Source organism: Octodon degus, unplaced genomic scaffold (genome assembly GCF_000260255.1).
Source record: "Octodon degus isolate 3935 unplaced genomic scaffold, OctDeg1.0 scaffold00075, whole genome shotgun sequence".
Taxonomy (NCBI): Eukaryota; Metazoa; Chordata; class Mammalia; order Rodentia; family Octodontidae; genus Octodon; species Octodon degus.
This window is the reverse complement of record NW_004524651.1, coordinates 4,393,574-4,404,404: the sequence shown is the minus strand read 5'-3', so window position 1 is coordinate 4,404,404 and position 10,831 is coordinate 4,393,574.

Here is a 10,831-nt window from a genome sequence, read left to right as displayed (position 1 = left end):
AGAATATATTTTAAAAATAGGCATAAAGAATTATATACTTCTTATGTTTACACATAAGTCCAAAAATCTCACCATATACAACCTTGAAGCAGAAAGGCAAAAATTATATCTTCTTTTCCTTCTTTTGCATCTTCTATTTGTAGAACAGTGACTACTGCCTAACTATCCCACACCAGTGTTGTAGAACATTTGAAGGGCCCGCCAAATAGCTCAGCAGATTAAAGTGCCTATAAGCAGGTTCAGGGGGCAGGGGTTTAATCCCAGGGCCTGTGGTGCCGGTCCCACTCCCCGGGTGCACTGAGATGGCAATTGAGACTGACATGGTGGTACACACCTATAATCCCAGCTCTTGGGAGGCTGTAAACAGGTGGATTACTACAAGTCCGATCTAGTAGTGAGACCCTGAACACCCTGTAGATCTTTCCCTAAAATACAAAAAAAAAAAAGAACATTTGGAAGAAAAATCACATTGTATGTTACTGATCAGGAAGACTTTTAATAGAATAACACCAGAAGTAACAAGTTTATATTAATGATTACAATTACTGTTTCATTATCAAAACAAACAGCTTAAAATTTTGTTCTTTTCCTCCTCTATGAAAACCAAACAAAACTTGAACCAATGCATTTTCTGGCCCCAGAAACAACAAAAAGATCATTAAACCTATATACAGTCTGATATCATATAAACTTATGTAGCATGTGTATGTTCCTATAAAATACTCGTTTTCAAGTCTTCAGAGATTAACCTATTCCTGAGTCATATAAAATATTTTTGACCTATTGCCTTCTTCTAAAATCAGAGAATAAGTTGCCTTTCCTGAGAAATCAACAGCTTTCTTGCAAAACCAAATGTTCTTCAAGACAACAACCACTTGCCTTCCAAAAACAGCCTATTTTTCCCTTCATCAAGAGCCAGAAGCTGCTGTTTTTAACTCACAAGGTACACCTAACCTGACATGATTCACTGTTGTTTTTCATTCCCTGGATATTTCAAGAGCTCATCACAACAATATGTTTTTAAATATTATGTTGTGTGGCATATGTTTTTCCATTTTTTTATCTCTTCACAGGTTACAGAGATGTAGTCTTAAAGAAGAATAGGAATAAACTGTATTATAACATTTAATAAAGTCTCCTTTGCTCAAAAAAGAGAAACAGTGGTGCCTCAGTTCACAAACTTAATTCTTTTCAAAATTCTGGTTGCAGACCAGATTGGGTGAGAACCAAATCAGGCTTCCGCAGAAGGCCAACATTGAACCTCACCATTTGATTTTGTTTACATCCAGGTCAGATCGCGACCAGAATCGTGGAAAGAACTAAGTTCATGCACCGAGCACCACTATGTTTAGTGCTAAAAGGGAGGTTGTATCTGACAAGAGAGAAAAGATCATTCAGTGTTTTTAGCAAAGCCATAGACATGCTTGGCAGACACACTCAGCATTTAAGAATCTCGGAGCTCCTCTTAAATCCTTTTAGAAGAATCTGGAAGGTGATGGCGTTATTGCGAGTGGATCTCCACCCTCCAGCTACATTTCTAACTCCTGTCTCATTGCCCAGTCTTCTGCTGCTCTGTGAGACGGGCCTGCTCCTATCCCCAGAGCACTCAATCCGACAAGACTTTACAGACAGCTCCCCCTTCCCATGTAGACCTAAAGGACCCCTATCTGCTGTCTCAACCTCTCAATGCCTGACAAGGCTGGGCCGCCCCCCACAGAGCTCCTTCCAATAGCTGACTGCTGGTTTTGTATTATTTCTGTCCACCTGAGACCAGCAACTGGAAGGGGCCCATCCCTCCAGACTGCCCACTCTGTTTCTAACGATTTCTGAATAAATCTTCCCAGGAGAGCTGACTAAATAAAGCTCTGTGCATGAAAACTCAAACCAAGAAAATATGATCAGAGGCAAAATGATTTAACCACAGTCCAGATCCCTTCTTGGCAGAATACTGGCTGCCTCAGATCTTCCCAAATGAAAAAACAAGCTTTTCTATAGCAGGGATGTGTGATAAACTGGGAAGAGGAGGAGCGAAGGGTGACATGAGGATCTTCGTCTTAGCATAACTAAGAGCAGATCATCCCTCACCTCTGAGGCTAGATTAGAAGAGAAAGCAAGCCAAGGAAAGCAATTAAAACAGCCTAATAAGGGTCTGAGGAGGTTTCGCTCCAAGCAGTAATAACTCAGCTTGGAGCAGCGAGCAGGAAGAATGATTCAATCCTATTTAGCACAGATCTGAAGCCAGATCTGCATGTGCAACCAAACATTGGTCGTTTGTATTTGGATAATTCACCATTTGCCACTAAGAGATGACCCTAGGGAATGCTTTCTGGGAAGGACCTGGGGGGAGGGGAGCAAAGGACAGGCTGTGTCCCTCACCTCATTGTTCAGAGCTGGCCTCGTTTGCATAGTCCTCTGAGGATGAAGCCTTTTCCACCATTTGGTAGATTGCCATCAAATTTCAAATGACATGATGCACGGCGGATTTATGCCCCATGAAGCGGATACTGCAGGGGTTTGGCATATTTGTGTTTCATTTCCAGTTGAACAATACACAGGGGGCTGTCACACTAACAAGGTTTATAATGATTGACTTGTTCAGCTGTATTGAGACCTTTTCTTCAATAGAGCAGAAGCCTCAATAAACAGGAAATTTATATTTGAACAGATGTCTGTCTAGAAGGGCGGGACTATGTTTCCGCCTGACTTGCTGCTCTTTTCCCCTCCAAAATGGTCTGTAAAATGTTCAAGATCTTTGGGCCACTAGCATCTGACTCTTCAAAAAACAGAATCCCTTAAAATGTGTGTTTAAGTCCTCCAAAAAGAAAAGTACCTCACATAAGTCAACATTTGGCTGTGTTCATTTTTAAATAATGAAGAATTCATGATCTTAAAAATGCAAATACCACACCAGAACAAAAAAGAAAGCAGTTTTATCTCTGTGATTTAGAACTATTTAATGCCCAGGCCTCATTTTACTCACCGATAAAGTAGGAATAATAAAATTCATGTTAAGAAATTCGCCTAAGAAGTCAACAAGAAAAGATCTATGAAAGCCCAGCACATAGCTGTTGACTCGTAAATGTTTGTTGAACCAAATACACGCAGATGATAGAAATAACCTTCTAGGTCCTCCTGATCTCACCTTTGTCAGGTGAGTTCCTGTTTGCTAAGACAGAATTAAGAACAGTGAGAGTATTTAGAAACAAAGCCAAGTGGGATAGAAAGCAGAGGATGCTTAGCGGGTGTTTGTGCTGTGGGAACCGCATTCCTGAGACCTGAGGTATCTGTAGGAATTAGTCGGGTGAGAGTTCTGGGACAGGGTGCCAGGCAGAAGCAACAGCACATGGCAAGTCTTAAAGCAGGAGAACGTGCACAGCTTGCTCAAGACTGGAGGAAGCCCTCAGCAGCTGGGCTATCATAAGCGAAGAGGAGACTACAAGAGTTAGCAAGAACCAGATCAGATGTGGCCTCATTGGCTGTGTATTATTTGGTATTTTTATCCTACAAGCAATGGGAAACAATGACTTGATTGTAATTTACATTGACTACGGTGTGTTCAATGTATCAGAGAAATATAAAAGTAGATGTGGAGAAACAAGAAGGTATTACCACAATAACAGATGTTGCTAGCTTTTGATAAGATGTGGAACCAAGTTAATTCATATTTTAGAAGTAGAATTGGTAAGCTGGAAGGTCAACAGGTAGGGTAAACAGTGGTGCTGTCTACTCAGTGGAAATAAGGCAGACACAGGAGAGAAACGTGTAGTGGGAAAAGATTAAGAGCTGAATTTTGGACACTTCTGATTAAAATGTCTGGCACCACCAGAGTGGATACATACAGAATATTTTTTATAAATCGACCTCTAGATCACACAAAGGAAGCTGGAACTAGAAAGAGAGTCACGGGCACACACAAGCTGTTAGCCCAATCTCAGGGACAGCTGAGGTAGCCCTGGAAAAGTGTGGGAGGGAAAGCAAAGGCTCAGCATTGCCACAGCAGAGAGGAGACTGGGACGGAGCAGGCATAGTGTAGGAGGAAAACCAAGAGCGTGTGGCGCATGAGGAGTGAGAAGGAGAAAACACATCAGCAGACGAACACTGACAGGTTGGCAAGGTTGTGCAGACGCAGGAAGCCCAGGGCCTCTCTGGCAGGAATGTCGATAGGTACAATCATTATGGAAAACCATAAGGAAGTTCCTAAAGAAAAGAAAAACAAAACCACTGTGACCCAGCAGCCTTCTGCTGACTATAGGCAAAAAGGAAATTAAATCCCCACCCCATAAAAATGAAATCCTCACAGCATAGATACCTGCGCTCCCCTGTTCCCTGAAGGATTTATTCACAACAGCCAAGATAAGGAAATAATATGTGTCTACCATCACTGAATAAATGAATTGTAAAATGGTATACGTATGAGGTATGATAGAAAGCTATAGTGAACATTTCAATTTTTACTTATTGCAGTAACAAAATTTCTATTTATCCCCTTCAAATGTCCTCCCTCACTTCAAAAACGTGTCCCACCATTCTTGCCACTCTGAAGCAATTCTGGAAGTCCTGCTCACAACTGCTGCCCCTGAGATTGTGGCTGCCTCTTTGTGCTGGACTGATTCAACATGCTTGTCTTTCAGGGTCAGTTTTATTTTCAGGGAGAACCAGAAATCACACAGTGCCAGGCCCAGTGCCCAGGGCATGGGCTATGAGGGCACACTGATGGTTCTTGGAGCTGCCTTCTGTGGGATGGCACTCAGCATCAACAGTCACTGTGTGCTTTATCACGAAAGACCCTCTCAAAAGACTTGCAGAGTTGCTTCAGAAAGTGGCAAGAATAATGGGACACGTGTGTGCAAAGCAAGGGGGAGGATTTTGAAGTAAATTAATGACAATGCATCATTTAGTGTAATTTTTTTGTCTTTTGGGGGGTACTGGGAATCAAACCCAAGGCCTTGCACTTGCCCAGCAGGTGTTGTGTCACCAAGCTATATCGCTGGCCCTTGTTTTGTTTTTTTTGTTTTTGTTTTTGTTTTTTGTTTTTTATGAGACAGAGTTTTGCTTTGTAGTTCAGTTCAGTCTGTCCCTGAACTCATTCTGTAGCTCAAGCTGGCATCAAACTTGCCAGGTTCCTTTTGCCTCAGCCTCCTGAATGCTCCTGGGGTACATGCGTGCCCCACCACAACCATTCAAATGTAGTAAGTTTTTTAAACTTAAATATTCACTATATATTTTAATGACATCACACATACAAAGAATGGACTATTCTTCTGCCTTTAAGGAGATGTGACCCCTTGTCACAACCTGGATAAACCCGAAGGATAGTATCCTAAGTAAAACAGGTCAGACATAGAGACAAAAATATTGCGTGACATTATTTCCATGTGGAAAGGGACTCTAATATTTATATATTTGACAAAGCTGTTTTCAGCGTGGTCTTTCAACTAACACGTGCTGGAACCAAACCAAGACCCCATGATGCTAACCTGAATCAGACTGCCACCCTAGCAAGGTCTCTCTGACTAGTGCTAACTTGTTTGTCTCTTTGGAGGTATAATGTATTTCTTTTTAATGAATACATATTTTCAGTACTTATGCACATATGTACACATAGGTGGAAAATTGGTATATATAAATACCACATCTTTTTACATCCCCTCCTCCTTCTTTCCCTCCTTCCTTCATCTCTTGGTCCATTTTTCTTTTTTAAAAATATATTTTATTTTATTTTGAAGAGTAAAAACAAAAGCAAAGACAAATAGCAGATATAAAGACAGAAACAGGGTAACATACACTACATATGTTACAGATCTTCAAAACAATAATAGAAAATTAACAATGGTTGTTATATTTTGTATTTTGATCATCAAATCCATTGCACAGATTAACAGATACAGTTATGCAAGATTGGACAAATAATTGAATATTAATACATGCTTTCAATAAACCTTAATTTTTTCTTGTCTTCTGTTCTTTTTTAAAAAATTTATTTTAGGGCTGGCCAAATAGCTCAGCAGATTAAAGCACCTGCAAGCAGACATAGGAGCTGGAGCTTCAACCCCTGGGCCTGCCATGCTGGCCCTGCCCCCGAGGTGCACTGAGACAGCAATGGAGACCGGGCGTGGTGGTGCGCACCTGTAATCCCAGCTCTTGGGAAGCTTTAAGCCCACGGATCACTACGAGTCTGATCTAGTAGGGAGACCCTGAACACCCTGTAGACCCTTCCCTAAAATACAAAAAAAATTATTTTAAAGAGAATAATAATAATTGATAAGACATTATAACTGGTACACATTTGGAAGACCAAGATGAGAGGTATTCAACCATGGTTTTTCTTTACATATTGCTGTCCTCAATGTAGTTGCTTAGATTGCAGAAATCAGCATACAGAGTTAGCCAAAGTGAAAATTCTAAACATTAACTATCATTTTCAAAACACTGATGGAAATTATTAGTACAATCATCTCAGCCATCCTATATATGTACTTGCATGTTATTTCCCTCTTCCTTTTTTCCCCTATCTTTTCACCTTTCCCTCCTCTTCATTGTTTAATCCTTAAATTCTGTTTCTTTCCATTCTACTATATCTATTATACCTTTCAGGTTTTATTTATTCTTTCAGGGTCTTGCACTACTGACACAATATGATATTTACACATGTGGTCTGATTTATTTCACTTATGAGTATAGTCTGTAGTTGCAGCCACTTATCTATAAAGGTGTTAAGTTTGTATTTTTATACCTGAGTAATAGTCGACTATATAAACATACCACATCTTTTCCATGCACTCCTCAGGTGATGGACATTTGGGTTGTTTCCAAGACTTGGCTATGACAAATTGTGCTGCTATAAACATGGGTGTACACATATCACCATGGTATGAAGTTTTTGGTTCTTTGGGAAAGATACCCAGAAGGGAAATCGCAGGGTTAAATGGGACCTCTAATCCTAGTTATTTTAGGATTCCTCTCACTGATCTCCATAGTGGCTGTCCCAGTGTACATTCCCACCAACAATAGAGAAGGGTTCCTTTTTCCCCACAGCTTCTCCAGTATTTGTTATTAGTTGATTTCTTTTGACAGCCATTCTTTCTGGGGTGAGATGCTATCTCCATGTTGTTTTAATTTGCATTTCTCGAATGACCACTTCTGTGGAACATTTTTTCATGTATTTATTTGCCATTTGTATTTCTTCCTCTAAGAAGTGTGTATTCATCTCAGCCATTCATTTTTGGATTGGCTTTTTATATATTGGGGTCCAGATTTTTTTCAGTTCTTCATATATTCTACATAGAAGTCCTTTGTCTGAGTGATTGTTGGTGAAGATTTTTTCCCAATTTGTGGGTTGTCTTTTCACTTTGTTGGTGATTTCTTTTGACATGCAGAAACTTCTCAAAAAGATGAGAGCCCAGTTGTTGATTTTTTGCAGTATTTCCTGTGAAGTTTCATTTTTGTTCATGAACTCTCTGTCTATCCCTGTCTTCAAGAGTTCCACCTACTTCTCTTCTAGGGCATTTAGTGTTTCTGTTTTAATACTTAGATTTTTAATCCATTTTGACCTTAGTTTAGTGCATGTGATAGACCTGAGTCTAGTTTTGGTTTTTGGCATGCGGAGAGCCAGGTTTTCAAGCACCATTCATTAAAGAGGCCATTTTTCTTCCAGTGAACATGTTTGGGCCCTTTGTCAAAAGTAAGGTGGCTGAGTGTGTTTGTAGTTCTATCTTCATCTTCTAATCTGTTCCACTGATCCTTGGATCTGTTTTATTGCCAGTACCAAGCTGATTTTATCACAGCAAATTTTTAGTATAATTTTGAGATTGTAATGCCCCCTGACTTGCCTTTGTTGTCCAGGAATGCTTTGGCTATTGTAGACCTATTTTGGTTCCAAATAAATTTTGGGAATATTTTCTATAGATCTGAGAGGTATATCAATGGTATTTTGACAGGGATTACATTAAATCTATATTACAATTTTGAAAAGGTCTGGCGAGATAACTCAGTGGACTATGTGCCTACTTAGGCAAGTACAGGGACTGGGGTGTGATCCACAGCACCACATGTCTCATTGGCCCCACCCTACAATGCACTAAGCCAGGTGTGGTGTAGTGGCACATTCCAGGTGTGGTGGAGTCGGGGTGTCGTGGCACATTCTTATAATTCCAACCCTGGGAAGCCTCAAAACAGGAGGACCACGAGAAGTCTGAGCTGCATAGTGAGACTCTATATAAAATACATAAATAAATAAACAAATTAATAAATAATTTTGAGAGTATGGCCATTTTCACAATGTCAGTTCTTCCTATCCAAGAGCAAGAAATATCTTTCCATATTCTGAAATACTCTTTGATCGCTTCTTTCAGGGTATTGTATTTTTCATTGTATAGATCTTTTACTTCCTTTGTTAGATTAATTCCTAAGTATTTCATTTTTTGGAAGCTATTATAAAGGGTGTTGTTTCTCTAATTTCTATCTCATTGAGTTTGTTATCCGTGAAGAGCAGTGCTATTGACTTTTGGGTGTGGGCTTTGTATCCTGCTGTGCTACTGAATTTGTTTATTACTTCTAGAAGTTTCTTAGTGGAGGTTTATAAGTCTTCCAAATAGAGTGTCATGTAGTCTGTGAATAATGATAGTTTAACTTCTTCCTTACCTATTCTTATTCCTTTTATTTCTCTCTCTTGTCTAATGGTTCTAGCTAATGATGCCAAAACCATATTGAACAAGAGTGATGATAGTGGACATCTTTGTGTTGTACCTAATTTTAGAGTAAAAGATTTCAGTTTTTTCCCCATTTAGAATTATATTGGCTGTTGGATTGTCACAAATGGCTTTCATCAGATTGATGTATAGGCCATTTTTTCCAGTTTTCTGTAGGGCTTTGATCATGAATGAGTGTTGGACTTCATCAAAAGCCTTTTTTGCATCGACTGACATGATCATGTGGTTTTGGTTTTGTCTATATTGATACAGTGTATTACATTTATAGATTTGCACATGTTGAACCACTCTTGCATCTCTGAGATGAATCCTACCTAGTCATGATGTACAATCTTCCTGATGATTTGTTATATTCTATTTGCTAGTATCTTATTGAGGATTTTTGCATCCATGTCCATGAGGGAGATTGGCCTGTAATTCTCTTTTTTGGTTGAGTTTTTCTCCAATTTGGGTATCAGTATAATACTTGCCTTCTGGAGTCAAGTATTATGCATTATAAGATTGTTTTATTGGTTATTAGATTTTTCATGTCCATTAAATTTTGTCTTGTATACTTGGGTGCCTCCATATTTGGTGCATACATATTTATAAATGTTATTTCTTCCTCTCAATTTTTCCCCCAAACAGGTTGTAGTGACCTTCTTTATCTTGTTTGATCATCCTTGGTTTGAAGTTCAGATTGTCTGTAAACAGGAGGGCTACCCCTGATTTCTTCTGAGGTCCTGGAGTATGTAGTATTGTTTTCCATCCTTTGACTTTTAGCCTATGAATATCTTATAGGTTAAATATGTTTCTTGCATATGGCATATTGTTGGATTTTGTTTCCTGATCCACTCTGCTAGTCTATTTCTTTTAATTGGTGAAGTGATTCCACTCCTTTTATATTGATGGTTATAATTGATATATATATTGGTTTTCGTTTGTCATGTTATTTTCCTGCTGTTTGTCATGTTATTTTTCCCCTGTGTTTGTTAGCCTTGTTCTGTGGGTTCTTTCTGTTTTTGTTCTTGGAGTTATGATCATTTTGATTTCTTTGTAGAGTGTCTTTTAATATTCTGGGAGGGGTTGGTTTGATTGTCCTGAATTTCTTTAATTGTTCTTTGTCATGGAACATTTTACTTCTCCATTAAACTTGAAAGAGAGTTTTGTAGGGTATTTCAGTCTGGGTTGGAATTTTTTTTTTTTTTTGTAAGACTTGAAATACTTCGCTCCATGCTCTTCTTAATTTGAAGGTTTGAGATGAGAAATCCACTGTTATTCTGATGTATTTTCCTTTAAATGTGATCTGTTTCTTTTCTCTGGCAGCCTTCAGTAAGTTGTTCTTGTGCTGTATTTTTGGGATCTTGATTATTAGATGTCTGGATGTGGATTTAATTGGGTTGATACTATTTGAAGTTCTATATGCCTCAGTAACTGAACTTCAGATTGTGTCCCCATGTTTGGGAAGTTTTCTGCTGTTACTTTTGCCCATATTCCTTTTATGTTGTTTGTGTTGCCTCCTTCTTTATCATTGATGCCTATTAGTCTTATGTTGTTAATTTTTGCATCATCTTTCAACTGTTGAACTGTTATTTCCTGCATCCTTGTTTTTAAGAGATCTTTTCTTACCTTTTCATTAGCTGCAATGGTGTTTTTAAGGTCTGAAAGTCTATCTTTCATTCAAGCGGTTTTGCCAACTTTTAATGAAGTTTCTAATTTCCTGTGTATCTCTTTGAATTAGCTTCATGAATTCTATTTCTTTCCTATATTGCTCATTCAAGGTTTCTATCATTTTTCTATTTTCTATTTTTTTATCAGTGTTTTCTTTAAAAACACTTAGTAATTCTTTCATTATAGTTATTTCTTTTTTTTACCGTAAAAGATTATTTCTAATTTTATTGCCTCTATATCCTTCGGCAGTTGTTTCTTTACTTCTGTTGCCATTATTTCAGAAATTTCAGGTGTGTGACTTACAATTTGTTCTATACTAGTGTCTCCTGGATTTGTCCTGCGTGAGCTTGGAGCCTGAGATTGCATTTTGCTCCTTCAGTTTGTCATTTTCTTTTTCAGAGGAAACTCTTTATTTTGATTTCTGTACTACTTTTTGTTAAAGTCGATTTTAGGTAGCTGTATCACTGGAATCA